The sequence below is a fragment of the Athene noctua genome, chromosome 1, assembly GCF_965140245.1.
Source record: "Athene noctua chromosome 1, bAthNoc1.hap1.1, whole genome shotgun sequence".
NCBI classification, from domain to species: domain Eukaryota; kingdom Metazoa; phylum Chordata; class Aves; order Strigiformes; family Strigidae; genus Athene; species Athene noctua.
The window spans coordinates 186,092,884-186,119,383 of NC_134037.1; the positions used below are offsets into that span (position 1 = coordinate 186,092,884).

At 39.8% G+C, this 26,500-nt stretch overlaps 1 protein-coding gene across 6 annotated transcripts in view; it reads left to right on the plus strand.

Annotated features, from left to right (window-relative positions):
* Positions 1–444: 444 nt before the first annotated feature.
* Positions 445–26,500, plus strand: part of NLGN4X (neuroligin 4 X-linked) — a 195,968-nt gene continuing 169,912 nt past the window's right edge. For 4 of the 6 annotated variants that reach the window (XM_074907639.1, XM_074907646.1, XM_074907618.1 and 1 more), the window contains exon 1: positions 445–555. The gene's annotated coding sequence lies outside the window, so the exon portion shown is untranslated. Of the gene's footprint in view, positions 556–2,316; positions 2,404–26,500 lie in introns of those variants that run through there. The other 2 variants (XM_074907625.1, XM_074907633.1) reach the window with 2 other exon arrangements.

The following is a 26,500-nucleotide window of genomic DNA, read 5'->3' on the forward strand; positions in this document are numbered from 1 at the left end:
GCCGGCTGCGGAGAGCTATTGGCTGCCGGCTTCGGAAATTTCATTCAGTTTGGTCCAATAGCAGGAGGAGAGCGCCTGGTACAGCCTGGACCTCTCCCCCCACCCCCCCCCACCCCCCACCCCCCCGCTCTCTTCCCCCCTTCTGCCTCTCGCTCCCAGCTCGCCTTGCCTTGCGGATCAGTCTCTCCCCGGCTCGGTCTCTCTGCATAGGCAATCACAGCTCCTACTCGCAGACCCAACTCTGCCATCTCGCACTGATTGCAATGAATTTTCTGCCTGAATGTAGGTCGCTTACAACCGAGAACACGAGTTTCCTTCAAAGCCAGTGTTGTTGTCTACCTTGTTATTTTTAATTTTTTTGCCCCCCCCCCCCCCCCCGACCCGCTCCGTGGTCGTTGCATTCCTTTGGAGAAGCGAATCGCGTTGGATTCCAAAAAGGAGAGCAGGAACCGTGTGTGAATAACCCCCGCTGCATGGTAGCTCGAGAGGATTTTCTGAAAGAATCTGCCTGTGTATAAAAGACCCTTACGCTTCTGCAGCTATTCCAGTGTTAAGGTAGGAGTACTGGATTTACCGTTTGAGTGTTCATTTTAATTTTTTCTGTTGCTCCCCCCCCCTTTTTTTTTTTTTCGGCGAGGGTGGGGGAGAGGGAGAGGTGTTGCAGTTGGTACTCTGGCAAAGGGCGAGCAGTTTGCTGCAGTCGTCTGTGCTTTTACTTTTCCCATCATGATAAAGCGATACTTTCTTTCTGCTATCTCCACCATCATATGCGATCTCGTTGTCACATATGCATATTTATGCAAATTTTCTTTCTTTTTTATCCGCTTCGGTCTCGTACCCTATATCCCCCTTGCACCATAATTTGTTTGGAGGCATTTTGCTGCAATCAGCTATTTGGAAAGGCTCTGGGGTTCTGTGTGAGATGTTTACAAAGTAGCTCTGCCTTACAGCCAAATAAACAGAAGAGTGTGGAGGAGAGGAGGGAAAAATATCTGCAGTACAGGCAGAGCGAGAAAGGAGCGAAGCCAGTTTCCTGCAAAGCGCGGAGAGGGGCAGGAGCGGTACCTCATGCTCTGTGTGCGCCTGTGGTCTTCAGGGAAACACAAACCCAACACGTAGGGTTTTGGTTCACCACTTCCCTCGCCACCACAACCACGAAAAAGCAAAAGGGGACGAGGACAGGGACGGGGGAAGGGGGCGGGGGGGGGGGAGAGAACAAGGGAGGCGGCTGTTCAGAGGAAATCTTGGCTCGTCTTGGATTCCGCGGTTCGCCCGCTTTGGCTTTAGCTATTCCGTGGTGATTTTTTTTCCCTCTTTTTTCTTTTTTTTGATTTTTAATTTTTTAATCTCTCTCTCTCTTCTTTTTCTTTCCTTTTCTGTGCTCGGGTAAATGCCCGCTTTTGCGGTGGGCATGGGTTTCCGCACGTGATGGAACGGGGACCGGCACCGGGGAGAGCCGGAGTACGCGGAGCGGTGGCGCGGGGGGGCAGCAAGGAAAGAAAAGAAAAAAAAAAAGACAAGCACCACCACTGCCCCCCCCCTCCCCGCCCCAGCTCGACCGTAAATCGGCTTCTCTGCAAAGCTGGGGCGGGGGCGGGCGAGGCGGGGGCTGGCGGCGTGAGGCGCCCCGGCGGCCGCCGCGGCTCTGCCCCTTCCCCCGAGGAGAGGCCGCCGCCGGCCCCCAGCGCCCCGCGGAGCGGGGGCGGCCCCGCTGCAGCCGCCTTGAGGGACGCCCGTTAGACAGCGGCGGGGGGGAGCCGGCAGCCGTTCGACCCAGCCGCCCGCCCACCCAGACATTTCCGCGGGTGCGCAGGGTCGGGGCGAGCGGGGCGCGCCCCCGCGCCGCCGCTGCAGAGAGGCGCGGGGAGGAGTGGGTCGGGGCGGGTGTCCCGCCGCCGTGCCCTGAGCGGGGCTAAGAATAGATGGCGGCGCGGCCGGGAAACTTGGCCGGTTCGGGCGCTCGGCGTGGGGCGGGGGACGGGGCCGGGGGGGGCAGGGACGGACGGACGGACGGACTACGCGGGCGCGGCAGCGGCGGCGCGCGGCCGCCAGGTGGCGGTGCGGGCCCTTCCAGCCGCGCCGCGCGCCGCCTCCCGCGCCGCAGCGCCGCGCGCCCCGCCGCGGGGCCGTCCCGCGGCCGCGAGGGGCCCGGCCTGGTGGGGCGGCGAGAGCCCGGCGGCGGGAGCCCGGCGGGCCGGGCCCGTCTTTATTTTTATTTTCATCTTCTCTTACTGGGTTCGAAGTGGGAGCGAGAGCGCGGAGGCAGGGGCGCGGGACGCCGTCCGAGGCAGAGCGGCGCGCGGGGGAGCGAGTCCCCGCCCGGCCGGGAGGACCGGGGGTCCGGGCCGGCCGCCGCCGCGGTGGTGCGGGGCGCGGAGCAGGGACACGGCCGCTCGCACTGAGGTGAGAGGTGCCCGCCTTCAGCTGTTTGCATCTGTCGGCTTTGGGGAGGCGCTGCTTGTCCTAAGGATGGCAGGAACGCATATGCAAGTTCAGGTGTTTCGTATTGAAAACCAAACCACCACCACCACCAAAAAAAAAAAAAAAAACACCAAAAAAACCCCTGCCCTTTAACCATGTATTGAAAAAGAGCTCTTTAGCCATCAGTGTCGAAAGCAAACGCCTGTAAAATTCTGGACCGATTTTTGTTTTTATATGATTAACAATGTTAAGGGCGTCTATGCATATACTTAGAAGTAAAAGTAGGATTAACTGGACGAATTCACAAGCAGTTTCATCAAAATGGAAATCTCCGATATTTTTCTCCTAGAACATAACTGTTAATTTTGATACATAAATGGAAGGGCAATAGTCCACATCCCATGGGGCACAATTTATTAATTGTTAGGTGTGTAAATCCTCTGTTGGCATTAGGAAAAGAAACTATTTTTCTGTAGCCCTAAGAAAGAAGTAACTATTTCCACTAATGTAAAATCCTAGATTAGAACACAACTTTGCTTTGCAGAAGTGAGTTGATTCTACATGTCAAATGAATCCTGCAGTTTATTTTCATTTTACTTAGAAAATACGCATTTGATACTATAGTATTAATAATCACCTATGTAGACTTCTATATAGGTAACAGCTATATAGATATGCGTTAAGGCAGGACATTTCAAATATTTTTTTTCTTATACTGCTGAGTAGGGGGGTGCATGTATTGTCTTATGAATCATATTCCAATGAATCAGTAAAGACTTCAGAACATGAAAACATGCCGTGCAGTTTCTGGTAACTCAAAACAGCGAGATCTATGATGGCATGTACTTTGCAAAATTAAATTTAATTTTGACCTACTCATTTTTATAGTCTTGAAATTATTACCCCTTGGTGTATAAATACCAGACAGTTACTGCTCACTCTCTTCTCTATTCATATGCCTGTATATTGTATAGATGCAATTATTGTTGGTATGCTGTGTGCAAGTACAACCTATTAAGCTCTACCAGATACTGAAACTGAAATTCAGTTTGGCATCTGAAATGCCTTGGTCCTCGAGAGGATACTAAATCAAAGTTAATGTAACCCCCTTTTTTTATATATTAAATTTAATGACCCTTAGGTTTGGTCTGGAAAACATTTGTGTAGACAAGGAAAATACATTTTTTCTTTCTGCATATCTGGAGGGAGTGATTATTTGCCTAGTATTGTTTTAAAATGCAGTGCTCTATCACAAACATGTAGACTGTAAATTCAGAAATTCCTGATGTTTTTTCTTGATCGGTAAAGTGGTCAGTAATGAAGTATCGTTTCTTTAAATGGCCTTTAAAAGGCATCACAATGCAAGCAAACAAAAGACTCGTATTGTGAATGAAACGGGCCAACTAGATTAAATTAGGACAAGTGACAAAACCCGTAGGTTTGCTGGAGATGCCGTGCTATCCTTTTTATTTTTTATTCTTACAAAGACTTTATCTTTTTAGCAGATCCCATGCTCTTGGGCAGATCATTCACCTGACAATTTTTACATCCGATAAAAATGTCAGTCTTTTATAGGCATCCTTCAGCTGGAGACCTGTCATGTAGAGATTAAGGCAAAAGGCAGAAGGAAAAGCTGTTTAACTGAAGCTTTGTATTAGAGATATCGTACAGAAACAAGGATTTGTTTGGCTTGTTTTAAACAAAAGAGTGATTCAAGGAACATTTACTGACTGCTGCATAGAGGTTTGCACATTTGTTTTTGACAGGTTCTCAATACAGCCTCCTCTTGGCCTTTCAAACATGCATGCTGCTATTTGATGGCTGAATCACATAGTGTAAAGAACAGCTCCACCTGGGTGGGACAGGAATAAGCATCATGCTGTAACCAGCATATAATTTAGTCATTCTGTCACTTGAAGACTTGTCATCAAGATTCAAGAGCTCTTCTGCATGAGTAAGATTGGTTAGTTATGTGCACTGAATTATAAGACTGGGAGTCTTTAAAAAAAAATAATTAATAAAATCGAAGCGTAAACATGAGCTGCATAAATCAATGTAAGTCTGTTATGTCCAACAGCAGCTATCCTCTGTCACAGTTCAAGTCAGGTGCTCTCAAGCAATGTTTGTAAAGCATTTATGCTGTGAGTCATTTCGATCCTCACACCTGGCAGGGTTATGTACTCAACTCTGTCACCTTTTAATAGTTCTCTACTTAGCATTGTATTTGTTTTAGTAGTCCCCAGATTGGATTTGAAAGGAAAAAAAAAAAAAGCATACCAATAAAAAAACCACAAACATCAAAGAAAAAATCCACCTTGCGGTCTAGTGGAAGAAAAACAAGTTTTATTGACAATACTCTTGGAAAATTATTTGCAATGAGATAGGACACAATGATAATCAACTTTTTACAACTTGAAAATGGATATAAGGGTAGAGAAGAGAAAATTTATAGACGCTTTGTAGTTGTTGAATTTAAAAGGTAGGAAGTTATTCCAGAGACGTTACAGGCAAACTCGTCCTTCTTTAGCCCATGTAAACTAATAGGATAAATTTTGACATTAAAAATAAACTGTATATGAAGCAGGGTTACTTTATGGTTTTCATACATAGCTCACATGAGGATCTGAGCAGAAGCAGCCCTTGTAGAACACTGGCTTTTCCCGAGATCTGCAGTGGGGCTTTACCAGTGGCACCACTAATTCAAACCGAATTCATGACCACATCTTGGAATGATCCCTAGCCAGGAATGCTCAGATTTGTACTGTAATAATCTAAAAATAAATTGTAGTCACTGATGTCACAATGTATGATTCTTTTCTTTTGGCTGTCTTCCGTACTGAGCCCACACACCACTCAGTGTCATAGGACGTATTTTGGTAAGTGTATGCCACTGACTAGCTTCACTAGAGGGTTAGGATTTTCCATGCTTGTCTGTCTTCTGTTATTTATGTGCTCAGTGAGATCTGCAACTTGATGGAGAGGGTGAGCCTTCCAATAGAGGTAAGCTTTGAGAATGAAGGGCACTCTTACTCGAAAAAAACATTTGAGACAGTATCACAGTGGACTGATTCACTCTGAAAACTAGAGGAATACATCGCTGTCATAATTTAACATTATTCAAATAACTTTCTTTGAAATAACTCTTTTTCATTGCTTATAGAGGAACTGTTTTTAAATATTGCACAGATTGAGGCAGAATCTTACTAAAGAATGATTCTTTTATTAGTTAGGATGTAATGTTTTCATAATGTAACTATGGAAGACATTTGTAGAATAAAATGTTTGGGTTTCTTCCTAGATTAGCTAGCAGTCAATTACAGCTAATTCTGCAGTGGCTGTTATGATTTCATATACATACTGAATTAGCTCATTTTTATTTACTTGTATACAATTTCTTTTTTTAAATTTTTTTTTTTTACATAAATAAAACAATAATTTTGAGATTTAGTTACACAGAACATTGAGGCTAAGCCAGTTCAATATTTCACCATAATGGATGACAGATGAAATAGTAGCAGCATAATTTGATGGTAGCAAACTTCCATCTAAAAGTATCGTTCAGATTTGCATCTCTTGAATGCATTAGACAAAAATATATAGCCTACTGCTTCTCAGTGCTTCTCAGAGGTAAGACCTTTCTTTTGTCCTCCAACTGGAGGTAAGTCACTGTCATTTAGGAGAAGTCTAGTACAGCCAGAAATGGAAGAGGACTATCATGAATAGGATTTCTGTTCCAAGGTGTTGCTTGAAGTGGTCTAAATGGCTTGATTATTTTGCAAATGTCTATTGCTGTAGTGTCTGAGTCGGTTGTAGGCCCAGCACAGACCTGAAAGGAACAGATTTTCAAACTTTTGGGACCGTGCTCTGTAGCTTTGCTGCCAAGTTAATGGTCTTTCCAAGTCAGACTGACCAGCCATGTTGATCAGTGCCATCATGTGGTGAGCTTGTGATATTGTTGCCAGACATCTCTGGGTTGGTGATCAAGCTTCTTTATGTTTTAAAGTCAGTTTGGACCCATAGTGAAAAAAGGTCAGATTAATGGCAACAAGTCTTCTTTCAGAAAAACTGTTTAGAAATACTATGGATGGAGAGAGTTCAAGTAAATTAGTTATATTTTCTGTATCAGGGTTTCTTTTATGCTTTTGAACTCTGCTGGAAAGTAAGTAGACGAACTTCAGTAACACTTCTGTCCTATTTGTTCTATTCCATTAAACTACATTAGATGTCATACTTTTGACTTCTGATATATAAAAGACCTACTTCCTACCCACCCAAACGTAATAAAACAAGAACAAAGCTGATAGCCTCATTTTGAAACAAAGAGTTAGGAATGGAACCAGATTCTTAGTTATTATTTCTATATCTTCATTTTTAACTGACTTTTGTAGTCCTGATTATATACCTAATTTTTAAGATTTCTGTAAATCTTAAGCTTGCAAAGTAGATGTGCTAGCCAGTTGTGGTTTTGGTTTTTGGTTGTTTTTTGTTTTTTTTTTTCCGTTAAATAAAGTTGTTTGCAGACACTATGAAGCACTCTACTATTAAAAAGAGCAGGGAATTGCTCGAAATTTATCAATAGCATACTTATACATCTAATTTTTTTTTTTCCTGACAATAAATAAAATATTTTTTCCTTACTTTACACCACCAATACATATCACTTACCCATGAAATAACTCTTTCAAACAGTCAGGCATATACAGAACAAGTTACCTGAAAATTATATAGGTAATGTATTTATGCTTTGAGATATGATTCTACCTTTTCTGGTCTACTGTGAACAATTTCCAGATCTGTCTTTTCAAATAAAGAAAGTTAGCGTATTATTTGTATGGGACCGTATCAGATATATGCTGTCTAACATACAATAAATTTTTACTCATTTTCTTATTGGATGTAGCATAACCCGTTAACAGACTTGTGTAATAGGACCAAGATTAACAGACCATTGACAGATTAGTGTCATGGAATCAGGTCTTGTTGGATTCAGTGCAATGATTCCTTTTAGTTTCAAAAGGCTTTTGGTCAGGTCCTATGATTGATAGCATTTGGATAGAATTATATGGAGAATTTGCATAGAACTGGCAATATCATACAGCTTAGAAGTTTTCTACCAACTTCATGTTAAATTCTGCTAATGGAATCGACTTCAAATATTTTTTTTTAAAGTAAAAAAGAAAGCAGTAGGTTCTGAAAAATAATGCATCTCCATCCCTTCCTTGAAGAACCTGTTACAGGTGTGCCTGATTATGCACACTAGAAAAGTATCCTAGATGATACAGGAGCATGTACTGTCTCAATTCATGTTCTGTTGATGACAGTGTTTGTAAAGACAAATAGTTGTACAGATTTGTTACTATCTGGAATTTCTTTCTGAAGTTTCTTGGATTTGCCTTTCAACAGAAGCTGGGTATGTGTTAGTAACCAAAGCGATGGAGTACACGCATCCAGTTTGTACACCTTTCCATCCCGTCATCTCATTAGCTGTGGTTGTGATGAAGAGACAGTTATTGCCTTATCTCCAAACTAGCTTTGTAGTACTGTTATCTCCCTGAATGTTCAGTTGTATTGGTTCTGGATCACAGATTTCAATATTATTTTATAAGCAATTGTGACAAAAAAGGGCAAAATCCTCTCCTGGCTCCAGAGGAATTGTGGAAGAAGAGATGAAGCCCATGTGAATCTTTGGTACATCTGCTATTACCAAAACTCCCTGAAGTTTATAAAGTAATAGGACTGTACCTGTACTTTAGAGCAGATGGTTCAGTGCAGTACTTCAGAACAACATTCATCAGTCAGAGTGTTGCTTCTCAGTCCAGCAACATAGTCACTGATTTGTTGGCTGGAGTCTCCCAAGTCAAATATATCTCTTATCACTAATGTAAATATTATGTCTGCCTGTTGCATTTTACATCATTTACATGAAAGCAAGATATGTTCACAGTACACAATGGTGTGAGGGGAAGTAGAACTTCCTGCAAGTTACGCACAGCTGGACAGATGAGCTGTGGTGCCTGAGGCTGTGAATTTGTGTTAGTACAGCCATCAGCAGGTCTGCTGCCTGCATTAGAGATGTTCAGTGTGTGTAGTTTCCAACATGCAGGTGGTGAATTACAGGACAGATGATGTAGATACATTGTTTCTGACTGATTAAATAATATCAGTTGGCATAACTGGAAGTTAATCATGGAGCTGAAAGAGATCTCCTTAGGGAAGAGCTAGCATATTAATTTCATGCTTGTTGTGATAATACGTTGCTTTAGTTCAGGTGCACAAGTTACAGTGCAGGATAGGTGGACTTGTTGGTTCAATCTAAACAGTTTAGCAGTTATTAAGAAAATACATTACTTGGAATTTACATTTGTTATGTCTTTTACTCAAGATCTTGTAGCTGAACTGTGTTTGAATTAAGGTTTTTGAAGGTAAATGATTAGTGTTTATATTGGTTTGATGTCATCTCTCCATATAGATAATGTTTCAGATACAGTGCCTTAGGAATTTGATGATGCAGGCCAGCTGATACTTGCAGTTAAGGAACAAAGTAAATTAGAAGGGCCAGTAAATTTTTATACTGCTAGATACTGAAAGGCATGCTGCACTGATTTGTCTGCCCTGATCTGGTACAGAGCTGAGAGTTACTGAAATGCAGTGGGTTAATGGTGCAGTTAGCATGTACCATTATCTTACATTGAGTTAGTATGGTCATGGAGTGACATACAAGGAAAAGCAAAAGTAATTCTACACTAGAAGAGGAAGAGCTAGCCTGTCTTCATTTACACTATAGTGTAGAAAATATATATTTCTTCTTGGAATTGTCAGTCTATATTTTCCTTTCCATCTCTGCTTTGGAAATAAGATGTTCTAGAGAACTGTCATCCTGCACAGATCTGTCTTGTCTAAGAGTTTTGGCTTTGGAAAACTGCAATTAGAACATGTAAATAGGATCTTTCATTTTCTCTGTTTCTGCCTTCCCTGCAGGTTTTGTTTGTTTGTTTGTTTGTTTTTTATTTCATGTAACTTTGTCATTTGTCTTATCATCCCAGATCCTGTGAAGTGCTTTTTTCCATTCATTACACCTTATTAAAGGTGTAATATTGGTCAATATGATGATGATGAGTTCAATAGCTAAAGCAAAAACTCCATTATCCCTTGGGCGATTTCCATTTGCAGTTCTGTTATGCTGAATTTGGGTGACTTTTTGTAAAGGTTTTCTTGTTCTAGCAATAGAAATTATAGTAGGAATGTAGAAGTTACATTATCAGTGCTGTAGAAAGGACAGGAGATGGGAGTCGTTGTGATAGTGGTAGTGTGTTGATTTCTCTTAGCTAATAGCTAGATAAGAATGGAAAGCTAAATAAATCTTGTGTTTGGTATATCAGTAAATGTTCACTGGACCATAGCACTTCACAAAACATCCTTCTGCGGTAGATTTCAGTTTCTGTTTGCCCCTGGAGAGTAGTCATTTGTTTAGGCTTGATACTTCACTGCTTTCTGAAACCAGTTGGAGCTAGTTTATTCAAGAGGGACCAAAACATGTAAAGTTGGAGGAGATACTGTCTGGAGCCAGAGGTGTCATCAAGAATGATGGAGAGATGGTCTGGTTCCATTTTGGAAGAAAATTCATGGGTTTCTCAACAGCAGTGTAACACCTCTTTTAACTCTTAAGGCCTGAAAGCTAAGCACTAAGCATAATTATGTCTCAGATGAGGACACTGCATATTCCAGTTCTTACCTTTTCCTCTGTGCAAGATGATTCTTCTTAAATGGCTCCTTCTTCTCTTATTCACCATCCCTAACTTGTGGTTTTTTTCTTCTCCTACTTCCATCACACATCTTAGTCAGAGACTAAACAGGCAAGGAGTTGCAGATAAATTACCAGTTTCAAAGGAAGGTTAACATGATATCTTTCGCAGAAAAAGAGTAATAAAAGAGAAGAGTGAGTGGGATGAGGTAAGAAGTCACTTGCAGTTTTGGCAGAGTCTCAAATGCAGGGTGCTCACTAAAGAAACTATGATAATGTAAGAAAAGGACAGGAATGTGGGGATGACACACAGGGACGGTAAACATACTAGAGCATACAGAGTAGAGTAGTAAGAGGACTGGCAGTTCAAATAGGGGACTCTAGAGATCTTATATATGTGTCAGGACAGACTCACAAGAGAAGGTTATGCTTTTGGACATGAGAGTTTGGTTTAGTCTGAGAGGGTGCAATATATTGGAAGTGTAAGTTCACCGTATGGATCAAGGTAAAATATGATTCTTAGTATTATCATCACTCTGTAGGAATGTAGATTGTACTCTTTGAAATTGAGTCTGTTTTCTTCTGAATAATCTTTTAAAATATTTTTTGTCCAAATAAAGCATTTATCAAAATAGCCCCATTGCATTTTAAGGAAAACATATCCAGTAGTATCATCACAGAATACATTTCTCTTTGGGATTGTTTGGGGGTTTTTATCCCATTTTTCCCAAGAATCATAATAAATCTTCTTTTCTGTTTCATTTCAAACACACTGATTTTTTGGGTGTTGTTTTTTTTATCTTTTTTAGTTTGTTGGGCTTGGTTGTTTTTTTCCCAGTATGGCAAATTTTACTATTAACTTGCGGTTCCTCAGAGAAGTTAGTCTTGCAGAGAAGTGCATGAAAAATGTGGAGAAATTTATCTGGGATTATATAAAGGCAGGCTTAACAAACTATGTGGGTTTTGATGGTTCTGTCACTGGTACATGGGAGTTAAAAAAAAAAATTAGAATAAAATGCATCTTCATCCTACTCATATACATCACTCAAAGATGTTAATGTAATAGTTGATGAAAAATCTGTGCAGGGGATGCTGCACCATTACTTCATATCTGTGTTATATTCCATAGTTACAAATCTTTTCTCTGATCATGTTTTAAAACAAAATAGAACTGATGTACCTCTGCCTAGCCCAAAATGTCATAATTTAAAATAGTAGATCTTTGGCGAGAAATAAAGCAGCCAGAAGAAATCAGTTCTTCCTCAGAGTGTGCAGAGTACTAGCCTTCCTTTCATGTCCTTAATAAACAAGCTTCCCCTGTACACATAGATGGACATAATGCATGCATCATCATTTTTAAGTGCCATTTTTCTTCACTTGCCATGAGCTGTGTATTTAAAAGATTACAAGCATGACTAAGATCTCATTAACACTGTTTTTACGTTGGTATATGCCATTGTCTTCAGTGGCACTGTGCCTAATGTTTGAGTGCTTAGAAGTATTAATTTAGTGCTTAAAAAAAAGATTGTCAGGTTCCGGGATTTTTCTCCTCTATTTGCAGCTAACATCTCATCTTTTAATGTATTAATTTGGCAGAGGTTTCTTTTCAGCTAAGAACTTGTTCTCTGTGGAGTAAATTGTTTACCTGCCAGCGATATATGTTTGCCCTAGTGAATGTGAGCAAAATAGTCCATCACAAATTCATGTGATTGCATTAACTTGACACTGTGACTCTGAAAAGTTAAGACAAGGGTAGAGGTGAATGACAGGAGGTAGTGAAAATGAGGGTCTTGAACATGACACCCATTTTACTATGTGTAAATAGGTTTAGAATTTAAGCAAGTGATCTTTAGAGACAAAATTATATTTTAAATTTATTTTTCTCCTTCAGATGATTCTTGTTAAACTGGAGGATTTTGTTTTATCAGAATTTACCATCAGGTGGAAATGTGTTAAAGTCTAATCCAAGCTAACTTCTAGTATGTGCTTAGATTTTGTGTTTAGACAGGTAGAGATTTCATATATAGGAAGATGAAAAATCAAATGGAGGAGGAAAAAAAATCCACTACAGCCTTTTTTATTACCTTATACCAATTTCTTTTCCTGCTCTGACATGTACCAGGATTGATTATTTATAGTACACACTTTCTATGAATAAATAAGCACTGAATTTTATGTAAGGAGATATCTCAGCCCAGAAATAGTTTTCTAGAGAAGATTGATAAAAAGTTTGGTTGAAGAACTCAATTTTTTGTAGAACAATATTTTGTCTTTATTTGCAAAAACATGAACATTTTTCCACAAAAAAAAAGGGATAGAATAGATTAGAAAAAGATAAAGAATCTAGACTTTGTCTAGACTGCTTTCCAGAGTCTTTCATATATCTTTGAGAGTAGGGTGGGTTTTTTTGTGGGGGAGAAGAGCATAGTAATGAATTTCTTGTTGTTTTTTTGTTTGTTTAGTTTTGATTTTGCTTATGTTCTGTAGGAGGGGAAATGATTTTCAGGTATCTAGACTGAGAAAACCCGAAACGTGAAACACTACTCAATCCTGCTTCAGAAATGCACAAGATGGCCACTTTGGGAAGAAGAGGAGGTGCTGAAAATGTGAGCCTTGATCAAGTACAGAATCAGGATGTAGCTCCAGCACTCAGACTGGGAAATGCTTCTGGGTTCTCTGATCTGGGTGTAACTAAAGTCATATCAGGGAGTCACTCTGGCCTATCCACCATGATTTTGACGGTACTAAATTGACTTAATCTCTTTCCTTTTGGCTGGCTGGCGCCTAGAGACATAGGAAAGAATTCTCATTCTAGGTTTTCACAAATATTGTAAACAAAGGGTGCTGGGACAGGCTTATGTGCACAGAGTTTTATTAGTGTGGTCTAATGATGAATGTTACTTAAGGCACTGAAGGCACTGAAGTTAATGGGAGAGAGGAAAGATGCATACTGTACCCAAGTGGCAGGCCAGGAAAAGCAGTGCTCCCTGATGAGCACCTTTTTCTGTGTTTTTTCTCTGGTGCAGCAGGTGGAAATAATATGTCAAGGTTGATGATTTTTTTTTTTGCCATTCTTCTCCCCTTGCACTGTATACTCAAGGCCATGTGAAAATTCCCACTGGTTGTTTTGATTCTTGATGCTATCAGTGCCGATAGGAGTACAGTAATTTTTAGGTTTAAGTGTTGCACATTGGTTATTAAAATCTATTACTGGACAATGTTTACTAAATATTTTAATGGTTATTATCTATATTTGGTTTTCTCTATTATGAAGTCTACAAAACAAAAGTTAAGGAAAGATGATGCGGGAGGGTGGGCAAAAGAGGGACCATTCTCACTGTAGTGGCAGTTGTTTCTGTGAGTGCCTACCATAGCAAAACTATTGGGATTTGCAGTTGCAAGACTGTGAGAATAACAACATAAGACCTAGAGTTTGAGAACATCAAGGGGAAAAGAAAAATGCTTCTGTGGAGGCTCTGGAAAACACTGCCTCAGTGGCTTAAAGGAAAGCTTGTAGAGCTGTGAATTGCAGACCCTTGGTATACTAAGGCTGAGGTGCTAGCATACTCAAGGCAAAACATACCTTAACAGTATTCAGGAATCAAAAAATTCCTGTTAGATCAATTAAGCTTAATTGATCTAATTCAGAGATATGAAAATTAGGATCATGTAGACATAGCTTAGAACTTTCTCCTGAATACTGCCTTTTTCTCAAAAAGGGAGAATAGAGAGTATTCCAAGGGTCTTTTTGTTTGTTTAGCTTGCTCTAGGTAAAGGCATAGCATATCAGTATAATACCTTTATATTTAAACTAGTGATCTGTCAAGGCAAAAAAGTTAATTTACCTTATTTTTTGCTATAGTCTTATAACTAGAATCAGCAATTGTTTGTACACTGTTTCAAAATAGAAGGTGACTTTGTATCCTCTTATAACTTCTAGTATTTCATAATTTATCCTTTGAAAGGAAGGATACCCTCTTCCTAAGACTGTGTTATTTATCAAACAATTGCCATGGTACATTTTGATGCACTATGACTCTGTAAATCACCACGCAAATTGCCTGATATCCACACTACCCAATGCCTCAAGGTATTCTAAAATACAAAATCTAGCCACAGGCATTAACAACACATACAGTGATTGCTGTCATATCTTGGTGCTGTTCCCAGAAATGCCACATTCAGAAAGCTGTACTTTGAGGAATGGTGTTGCAGGATCAGATGGCTAAATTCATTAGAAGCTGAGGTACCACAACAGGGACTATAGAGTTATCCTTGATGATCTTTACTTTTGTAGTGGCAAACAGCAATGCCCAGAGAATTTCTTGAGCTGGATACCAACTGATTCAGTCTTCCAAACTAATCCCAACAGTGGCAGATTTTTTTCATCACATCTTTAAGCCTCACTGCAGTTTTCTTTCCTGAAAAAGCTATGCATTGAAGGAATGCAAAAATTTCTTAATAGTCCAAGTAACTACTTTACATCATGAGATCAATTGTCCAGTGTCTGCATGTCTCAGACTAATTATTGTTAAGGTTGGCTGATGCAATCTGAAGAAGCTGAGAAACTCTGACTGTGTAGATTCTGGACTGTTCTGATGTAAGAACTGGGGAAAAATCCAACCCCCACTCCCTCCCAAACAAACAAAAAAACCCCCTGAACCCCCCAAAAAACAGCAACAACCCTCCTTTATTTCACCATATTCCTCACTCACTAGTGGTTGATGAAAGATCCTTGCAGGGCTGCTACTTTATTTCCCACTGTGAACTGTATTTGTGTTCAGTAAGGCTCTTTAAAAATTTTTATCAAACACCTATTGAATATCTTACATAAACTAGGAGAGCTAGGAATTAATGCTTTATATTTTGAGGTCTACATATTTTAGATAATCGATTCATTCTCACATGTGCTGAGCTGTAGGACAAAAACTTCATGCTGACTTTTTTCTACACCTGGTTCAGTGAAGATGACTTTAGCATGAGACACCAACAGCCTCTGGATTTCAGTTTTCCCTACTGGTGAATACAGTAGTAAGCATGTGTCTCTCAAAGATATCTCTGTCAGGTCAGTGAGACCTCTGCCAGTGCCCTTTACTTCCTAAATCAGGCTTTTATACCACTTGTTTAGCTCAGATGCCACTGAAAACCACTACCATAGCTCTGAATCTGTGGGAGATGCAGTAGGTTTTGGTTGTAACTAAGAAAAACTGTAACTAAACATTTGTTCTTCCTTCAGTCTAGATACTGACCAGATTAACTGTCTAGAAGGATTATTAAGGAAAGACCTTGCTTGAGTCCCCTGTGGGATGGTTCATCTTGCATACCACAGAGGTCTGAAGACTGCTGTATGCAAACTAGTTATTCTAGGCTCTCATTACATTTTCTGGGAAGAAATAAGAACTTTGGGGTGCAATTTACCTTTTTAAGGTCTTCTTTAGGATGAGATTAAGAATTTGTGATTAATGTTTGCAAGTAATAATTTGATCATGTGAAACCCGATCAATGAATGTAAATCTGATCTTCATCAGTTTATGTTGTTCCCCAGACTCTATGCTGTTGTCTTTCCTGTTATAAAGCCTTGTCTGAGATACTTGTGTTATTTCTGAAGCAAAGGTCCCTTACTATTGTGCTTTATCATTCCTTCTGTTATATAAAGTTACAAGTCTCCTTTTAACATAAAGGACTACTCTTCTCATGGCAATACAGTTCTTGGCGTTTGAACATTTGTGTCATTTTCAAACACATTTTCCTTACGATATCTGATATGCTTGAATGCCATTGATAGTCTAGGCTCTAGCCTTAATTTGAGGGTATTACTGCACATATCAGAGGTCTGAATGATCACACTATTGTCCTTTTTGAACTTCTGCATGCTAGCAGGTTTTTCACAATTTGTTATGGGTTATTGGTGTCAAGAAACTTCATTCTTCCATCCAACATTGTCATTCAGTGGTTTTAGTCATATATGAATAATAGAAGCTACTCAGTTATGATGGATGCAGGTCATTATGGATGAGAGTATTTTATATGCTCTTTATCTACAAGTACATTCTGTGTGAGACATACTCTTGAAAAAATGTGAGGAAGTGTTCCATAGGGGTTTCATTCTGAATTTAAAAGGGGTGAAAAAATTTATAGCAGGGATAGCATCTGTTGGAAATAATTATAATGGATATGTTTTACTGTGGCTGAGGTTTAAGGACTGAGACTACCACCTCTTATTCCTTTGTGAGTTTTGCTAAGCAGAAAAGAGTGGAGATGGGTGAATTTTTGGGGGTGGTGAAGTGCAGTGTAGAACACTTACATTTAGAAGACTAAGTTCACAATATAGTCACTGGAAATTTCATAGGTATTTCAGAAGGAAAATCTCCACGTGAGTTGCCTGCCTAAATATATTAACACTAGACTTAAAATTTAAACTTCGAAAAGTAGCAGTAAAACCAGTTGTTTCCATTTCTAGCCTATCCTGAATGTTCTAACCCCCCAACTTTTTTTGGAATTATGAATTAGTTGCAATATGAAAATTTGGAAGCAGAACACTAGCGTCATTATTTATAATAATGGTTGAGCACGTTATATCATTCTAATTAATGACAAATATTTCAATTCTATTTTAAAACTTTACCAAAGGATACCAATCCAGGGAATGGCTAATATAGCAGTTGTTGCAGTACAGGTCTCTCAATTCAGCAGTGGAAGTTAATATTCCTCACATGAAAATGGCTAATGGATTAGACATTTTTGAATTTTTAAAAATTGAAACTCATGTTAAGAAATTATTTTTTCAATAAAAAATTTTCAAGATTCATATATCCACTTGGATCATCTTGAATGACTTATATGAATAGATTTTTTTTGTTAAATGAGTGATAAAAAATATTGAAACAAATGCAAACTCAAATTCTGAAAAAAAAAAAAAAAGAAGAAGACATCTGTAGTGATTTATTTATTATGAACATCTGTCTCTTGAATTCCTACTAGGGAGGTTTGGTTTTTTGAGGGCATAAATTCTTTAGTGAAGCAGTAGTATTTCTTAGTGCATAGAAAATCAGATAGTGACAATTTCTGTTTATGTGTTTGGAAGTGATTACATAACAAGAACCTCATTTCAAGAGAGTGTGATCTGTGTTTTCCATTGATAGGATTTCTCAATATCCCAAGTTCAGTTTAAGGCCTTCGGTTTAAGTCCTTTCCTAAAATAATGCAAAGTTAAGAGCTTTATTAAACAACAACAACAAGAAGTTTTTGCCATGATGTCCTATTGTTTACTGAAGAGAATTAATAATTGAATTGTTAACAAAATTCAGTTCATGACTACAACAAATTATAGCATTATAGAATCATAGAATTGTTAGGGTTGGAAGGGACCTTAAAGATCATCTAGTTCCAACCCCCCTGCCATGGGCAGGGACACCTTCCGCTAGAGCAGGTCGCTCAAAGCCCCATCCAACCTGGCCTTGAACACTTCCAGGGAGGGGGCAGCCACAGCTTCTCTGAGCAACCTGTTCCAGTGTCTCACCACACTCACAGTAAAGAACTTCTTCCTTATATCTAATCTAAATTTACCCTCTTTCAGTTTAAAACCATTACCTCTCATCCTATCACTACACTCCCTGATAAAGAGTCCCTCCCCAGCTTTCCTGTAGGACCACTTTAAGTACTGGAAGGCCACTATAAGGTCTCCCTGGAGTCTTCTCTTCTCCAGGCTGAACAACCCCAACTCTCTCAACCTGTCCTCATAAGGGAGGTGCTTCAGCCCCCTGATCATCTTCTTGGTCCTCCTCTGGATTCGCTTGAGCAGGTCCGTGTCCTTATTTTGAGGGCTTCAGAGCTGGACACAGTACTCCAGGTGGGGTGTCACAGAGTGGAACAGAGAGGGAGAATCACGTCCTTCAACCTGCTAGCCACACTTCTCTTGATGCAGCCCAAGACACAGTTGGCTTTCTGGGCTGAGAGTGCACATTGCTGGCTTATATTCAGTTTTCCATCCACTAATATCCCCAAGTCCTTCTCTGCAGTGCTGCTCTCAATCCATTCATGACCCAGCCTGTATTTGTGCTTGAGATTGCCTTAACCCATGTGCAGGACCTTGCACGTGGCCTTGTTGAATTTCATGATGTTCACATGGTCCCACCTCTCCAGCCTGTCGATGTCCTTCTGGATGTCATCCTTCTCTCCAGTGTGTCAACCACACCACACAGCTTGGTGTCGTTGGCAGTCTTTCTGAGGGTGCACTCAATCCCACTTGCCCACATCACCAACAACAACATTAAACAGCACCGGTCCCAACACTGACCCCAGAGGAATGCCACTTGTCACTGTTCTCCACTTGGACATCAAGCCGTTGACCTCAGCTCTTTTGAGTGTGACCATTCAGCCAATTCCTTATCTACTGAGTGATCCATCCATCAATCAATGTCTCTCCAATTTAGAGACAAGGTTGTCATGTAGGACAGTGTCAGATGCTTTGCACGAGTCCAGGTAGGTGATGTCAGTCGCTCTTCCCTTATCCACCAACACTGTAACCCCATTGTAGAAGGCCACCAAATTTTTCAGGAATGAAGTGAAGCCATGTTGGCTGTCACCAATGACTTCCTTATTTTCCATGTGCTCTAGCAAAGTTTCCAGGGTGATCTGCTCCATGATTGATGGGCACAAAGGTGAAAGTGAGTGACCTGTAGTTCCCCAGGGTCTTCCTTTTTTCCCTTTTTAAAAATGGGAGTTATGTTTCCCCTTTTATAGTCAGCAGGAACTTCACCAGACTGCCACGACTTCTCAAATATGATGGATAGTGGCTTCACCATTTCATCCACCAGTTCCCTCAGGACATGTGGATGCATCTCATCAGGTCCCATGGACTTGTGCACCTTCAGGTTCCTTAGGTGGTCTCAAACCTGATCTTCTATTACAGTGAGTGGTTTTTCATTCTCCCAGTTCTTGCCTTTGCCTTCTGCATCTTGAGTGGTGTGGTTGGAGCTTTCGCTGGTGAAGAGTGAGGCAAAAAAGTCATTGAGTACCTCAGCCTTCTCCATATTCCAGGTAACCGGGTCTCCCATTTCAAAGGGGGCCCACATTTTCCCTAGTCTTCCTTTTATCACTGGCATACCTATAGAAGCTTGTCTTGTTGCCCTTGACGTTGCTGGACAGGTTTAATTCTATTAGGGCTTTAGCTTTCCTAACGCATTTATCACTTGTCCATCTATGAATCTCAGTTCCATCTTAGACAGGTTATTAGAAAAAAAGAATGAAAAAGATCTGCAAATTGCAATGCTTTTGTGTGTTTGTAATACAGATTATGTATTAGTGGAAGATCTAGTCTATTTGCCAAAACTTCAAATGGTTGCTTGCATGCAGAATGTCTTTTTTAGCATAGTTACATACGGTAAGAAAATTTTCTATAAATAGGCAGGTAGTTTTTGAAGAATAACATACACAACAGTGTATGTGCAGTGCTCAAGACAAGGATTTTATTGCTGCAGTAGTTTGACACCAGAGGGGTCTTCTGAGGTATTAGTTCTCCAGAGCTTTTGAAAATCAGGCAACTTAGCTGCCTGATGTGAGCTTACACTTTATCATTATCCTCCATATTAATATTGACCGCACATGTAAGTTTCTGGAGTCTGTGTCTACTCAGAGTAGTACTCCTACAAATATTTTACAGCACTATGCAACGCGTAACTCCAGGTTACTTGGAGAGCTGTACTCAGTACATGTATCGGCACAGGTACATGGCAGTGCTGTTCAGGCCTCCAGATGTTGGGTGCTTTGCTTGGGCAGAAAGTCCTCTTACTTTCAGTTTCTGGAACCTGAACTGTTGTCTTCACATAGCACAACAATATAGTATGTGATATACCAGTTTGGCCAGAGTTAGCTTTGTTTCTCTATATAACTAAGGGAATATAATTGGTTCTTACATTTTTTGAGGTAAAATTTGTCTTGTGGTTTGCAAAATGGCAGCAGTTTTGCTTTTGTGCAAGAGTCTTCTAAAATATGTCTCTTTTTAATGCTGTACTTGAGACCTTGTGATAGTTATTGCTGTCATAACTATGCACTTAGGTGTGATTTATAATTTTCCAGTAGCAGCTACCACTGAGTATAGTTACCGATGTCCTGTCAGAATTTCCTCCCAAAATTATGTGTCCAATAGGCTGCAGCCAAGTATGAGCCAGCAAATATGAGACATGGATACTTGGACTGACTTCTGCAGTCTTCTGATCTCATGAGGACTTTTTTTGACTTCAAAGGGCTCTGGATCAATCTCTTAGTTTCTGCTCAGAGCAACTGTAGCCTTTCTTTGATTTTGGGAACTGAAATACTAAAAGGCCAACATATTAATAAGTCATTCATTCCTGAATATCTCCATTCTTTTGAGTAGCAGCAGGGCAGAGAAAAGCAATTTGTTTCTCAACCAGATAAGTGGAAAAGAGAATGGAGATACTGGACTCATGGCAATCATAACTTTGTTTCTGCTATGACCTGTAATCAACAGCATATGATATAACTTACTGCTATTGCAGGAAGGAGATCTAAAGATGACTGACAATTTTGAACAAGCAAGGTCTAGCTGAAAACAGAATGTTCTAAATACAGAACAATGACTATATATATATATATATATATATAAAACCCTACAGTGAGAGAAATCTTTTAGTTTCTTGCTCTGCTGGGAGACAAGGGAGGATTTATTAGACTTTTGGGAAGCTTTAGAATCTTCAGCAAATATTCCAAGACACTGGAAGCATTTTAGGCAACTTACTCAGTTCATATAATAGAGTTTAAATAAATTTGCCAACATATTGATTTCCTGCCCTGGGGAAATTTAAGGGCTTTTATTGTTACAGTGTTTGTTACTAACATGTTCAATTAATTATTCTACACTGTCTGATGCTAATTTGGAGCATTCTAAATCTAATAGGTTCAGTTAGTACATGGAGAGGTTGATTAGCTGAGGATTGAGATAATCCAATATCAGGGACTCATGCTCCTCTAGTGGGTGTTCCAGGAATTATACCATCACTCTTCACCTTTATCTAACATTTGCTACGTGGTTTATTCAACACAATAAAATTATAATGAATGATTAAGTTATAATTAATGAATTTAACTTTCTGTATTTGACTTAATTCTTAGTAGAAACAAACAAAATGCATGTATTGCACAAATATCTTTTGACTGTGTCAAACATCAAAACGATTTAGGGCCACGTTGTCACCTGTTATATATGATTTGAAGACAGCTGTAAGTCATCAAGTGCAAGGAAGGCACATAGAGTTCTCTACTAATTTCTTGCCTCAGTGGTTACTTGTCTAAGATTTGTTTAAGGAACTTTTAAGTAAGTTTGCTATGATAAGAATATATAAGTGGGTATACCTAAGTATAGATAGGGAGATATTAGTTTTAAAAGAGAAGATAATATTCAAAACCAAGAGATGGATGAAGGGAAAGCTATTTTATATACGCCATTGCGTATGTTCAGAAGGTTGATAGGCATACAGTAAACCTTTTTTGTGTGTGTGTGTGTCTATCACATCCAGCAAATTAAGAAGTGAGAGAGAAATAATCAAAATACTTTGCACTGTAGAAGTTGTACAACAAATGGCAATAACAATTTGAATGGTCATATGCTTTGTTATTCATATTAGTCTGCAAGTACAATTCAGATGAAAAATTTAAAACACCAAAAATTTAAAAAGTAGCACATTTAAGGTTGCTTAAGAAAACCACAAATTTTTCCAGTTTGTGCATCCAGAATATTAAGTTAAAAAAACACAGGTACTTTAATGTCAAAATATATCCTTTAATAACATCAAATCATAAGGGATCAAATTAAGATTGCTTTGCTATATTCAGTTCAACTTTTGAATTCAAAACATTGCAAAAATGCATAATGTTCTTTCAACTTTATGACTCTGTTTTTCTGTTGATTTTTTGTGTGGTCTTCACAGAATATTGTAAGTGCTAGGAAAACCTAAACTCATATGATGCTAAGTACATTTACCTTCTGCAAAGCACCTTAAAGTCAAACTTTCAAGACTCAGTGTGGCCTGTTGCCACTTGAGCTACAGGACTTCATATTGTTCAGCCGACGATAGAGTAATCTGGTAGTAAAGAGGGAGGTCGGACCGCAGGTGCTAAGTCCCAGTTGTAGAAGGAACCTAGTTTAGTTTTCTGTCCCAAAAAATCCATCTCACCCCCTGTCCTTGTCTCATTTGCTTCTTGAGATCATGGAACAGGACTGGTCGTGAGGTTCCTCTCAAGACAGGTTCCCTTCTCTTTTAGTCTCCTTGTGCACTCCGAATGTAATAGTAATGCTGGTAGCAGCTTCCATCATTGATGTTATGTCACAGTTTGGCTGGAAAAAAGGATACACATTTTAAAATATTTGCTTTTTTATATACTACAATTTTGGTAAACTGCCAAAACTTTCCTGAAAACAGATAGTGAGAGAAGGGAAAACTGATAGTTTCAAATACAGCCCAGATAAGCCAGAATCGAATTTAATTAGCAGAAAAAAGGTTTCCAGCAAAAGACTTTTCTCCTCATTCAATTTGAGGGAAGATAAATGGAAATCTTAAATATAAATTGTCTTTACTTTTCTATTGTTCTTTGTTTCAAAAGTAAATTCTGGCTGTATTCAGACTGCAAGCTGGGGTATGATTTGAAACAGCTGTGGCAGACTGGGCTATGGGCAGGTTGAGCCATGATCTGTAACTGCTCTGTAGTCCCTTTTACTCCTCTCTTAATGTTTACTCCTACTTAACAGTTATTTTATCTGTTGGAAGGAAACTCCACATATGTAAAAAGGAAAGGAATTGTGATTCTAATAGGAGGACTTGTGATGTAGAGAACTGTGGGAATGAGACCTAGGGGAACACAGTATAGACAGAACCATTAAGCTGCAAACTTAGAGGGTCTCTCAGTCATGTGAAATACAGCCTTGTAAGTTTCGAATGTGTTTGTGTTTGCTCACAAGGCTGTTGCCAGATAGACACTTCAGTGCTTTTCTCTTCTTGGCAGGGAGGCTGAAATAGGTGTAAGTCTGGCTGCGTCGGGTTTCATGTCACTGAATTCTTTGTAGTGCTGGAAGAAGATGGAGCTGTTTCTTTCCCCTTGTTCTGACTCTCTGACTTTTCATTGGTAGGCAGGTGATTCCATATCATGATTTAAATCAAGTGCAAAAGAGTTAAAATATATTTCCTGTCTCTTTTGAGGACAGAGCAACCTTTGGAGATACAGGACTGTAGCAATTCCTGTTCTACTTGACTTGAATCAGGCTTTTGCTCAGTTTTGCACAAAGATACTCACTTGAGATGTGGGAAACTGTAGTTCAAGCTGGTCTTCAGTTGATAATACCAAATGATATTGCTCCATAAGGAGAAATAATGATCTGAGTAATTGATGAAGTGATTCACTGGCATCAATTAGACATAGCCAAACACTGAACACCTGCTATAACCTTTGCAACAGGAGTCTGGCTTCTTAGAGTCAGGCAATACTCTCATTTTGATGGCATATTCTGTCTTTCTTGAAAAAGGTACGTATATTTACAGATCACCGAAGCACAGAATGACTGAAAGGGACCTCTGGAGATCATCTTGTCCAACTCCTCAGCTCAAGCAGGGACACCTACAGCTGGTTGCCCAGGACTATGTCCAGACAATGTTTGAATATCTCCAAGGACTACAACCTCTCAGAGTAACTGTGCAGTGCTCAGTCACCCTCACTGTAAAAATGTGGTTCCTGTATTCAGAGGGAACCTCCTGTGTTTCAGTTTGTGCCTATTGCTTCTGGTCCTGTCACTGGGCATCACTGAGAAGAGTCTGACGCCATCCTCTTTGCATCCTACTTTTGGGTATATAAACATTAATAAAATCCTCCTGAGACTTTGTCTGCTCATCCAGCCCAGATGTCACCAACTTCCCTATGAGGATCTTATGGAAAACGGTGTAGAAAACCTTACTGAAGTCCAGATGGACAATATCCACTGTTCTGTCCTCATCTACCAAGCCAGTTGTTTCATCATAGTTTATCAAGTTGATCAAGCATGACTTGCTCTTGGTGAATCCATGCTGACTGCTCCTGATGACTACCTCGTCTTCCACATGCCTGGAAATGGATTTCGGGATTAATTGCTTCACCACCTACATTTTGAACTAATAAAAAATATTTAGAGAAATCTTTGTAGTCAATACTTGAATGCTTCTAGCCACACTGTTCTTTAAATACCGATGAGATGATCCTGTCAGATCTCTGTTGTACTTTGGGTTTCTTGCTCTCTACTCCCCAGCCCCCTCACAAGTTATTTTTGTGATAGCATTGTTTATTCTCATTCACAAATCATTTTGAAACAAGTAAGGAGTCTGGAAAACTACATTCCTTGCAGTTTAAGTTCTATATTTTTTAGTCCATAGGTCTATGTAGGGTGTGATTAGGTCTGTCCATAGCTTGTGATGATAATCTCTACACAGGTAAAAGCAACTTAGAAGAAATGAATTACTGAATCTGTTTTGGAAGGAGAAGGAGCAAATGATAGGGAAGGAGGTAAAATGTCAAGGTCAATGAAGGGGAATTATGTCTAAATAGTCTGAGGCTGTAGTGCAGTGATGAACACCTCTATATTTACTGCAGTTTGAGACATTGATTTTCACCTGATGATTTAATGCAAAATGGAGAGATATGGAACCAGTAACCTCATTGCCCCTTCTTAATATAATCTTTCTACTAGGATGAAAGCCATTCTTACTTTATTTCATTTTTGATTGCTTAATTTTAAGACTATTTCTTATGTTAAAATTTCAGCTAGGTAATCTCAAAGTTTAGCAAGGTTTGTAAAGAGAGTTAACATCACTCATTTTACCAACAGTTATACTTGGAATAAATGATGAGGTTCTGGATGCAGAAGATCATCTCTGAAGAGGATGAAATCAAAGCAGTAACTTGCTCAGAAACTTTATACTGAACACTTGCTAGCAACAAAAGTTCTCTAAGGAAATGTACCCCTTTCACAATATAATTAATCTATCAGCCAATTCAAGAGGCAGCACCTCTGTAGCAGGTATAGATGCTAAGTAGGTGCTCATTTGTGTCTCACCATGGGTCTGGGTTAATGTTCAGGCAGGACATGTGCCTGCAGGTGGGCCTGGCTTGGCTGTGGAGGAGCTGGAGACCGGCCCTGCTGCAGCATTGCTGGGGCGGGGGCTGACATGGGGTCCTGGGCCCTGGGCAGGGTGGGGCGAGCCCTGTGAGGCTGGACAGGGACAGTTAGGGCTGGTGGTGCCCTCAGGGACATGCTAAGCTGAAAGGTTTTTGTTTTGGAGATGCTATCTATGATATGGTTTACTAACCTTTTAATTTCATTCTGGAGAACTGGGAAACACTGTGAAGGTGAAAGAGTAAGAGATCAGTTTTCAAGAGAAGAAAGTCTCAGGACTTCTGGCAATGTTGCTGTTGGTCAGAGCCCTCTGCCTTGTATCCCTGGCAGCTTCTCAGTTATATTGACACTGAACTGCAATACCCTCCCTGTGCATGTCCTATCCATCAGAAAGATGTTTAGATAGTATAGGAGTGGAAATGTATTGAGCTAGGTAGGCGAAGACCTAAGTGCAGATAGATTTTGATGTGCTGATTTCAGTTTGATGTCTGGGATTGCAATTTCTCTCAATTTATGCTGTGTTTTTTGGGGAGGGTGTGTGAAAAACAGCTCAGTGGCTTTTATCCTGACTTCATTAACCAACAATGATAGTATCTGACACATCATTTGTGTAAAGATGAAAAGTTTTTCACTTATGAGAGGGTTTTCATGTATGAATTTTCATTGAATCAGTTTTCAGTCTTTCCAGTCTTTCTGGCTATGAAAATTTTAAGATAATTTATTCCTGAATTACCTAGGTTCTTATAAAAAAAGTCATCTGGGAGAAAGGCAGATATATTTATCAAAGCTTGCTCATGCACAGAGAGGCATATATGATTTCATCAAGGGTAATTGCTTTACTAGTAATGACTTGGAAGTGACACAGTCAACATTACCTCGAGCATAGCAAGAGCCTTGCTGTTATATCTGTTTAAGTGCCTTCTGGTACATTTCTTCCTGTGAGTTTCAGAAACACAGAAACAATATTAAAAGGCCCAAGGAGACTTAACTGCATACTTGAAGTGAGGACTGAATAGATGATCCGAACTTCATGCCACCGGGTGGATTATTCTGTCTTCTATTCATCTATCTACATCTCTGAATTCCCTATCTGCAATCTCTGAAAGGTGTACCTTGACACGCTTGAGGGATATTATGTGGAGCTCTTGCTGTTCCAACTGATCTTTAATTTCAGTATGTCTCAGCAT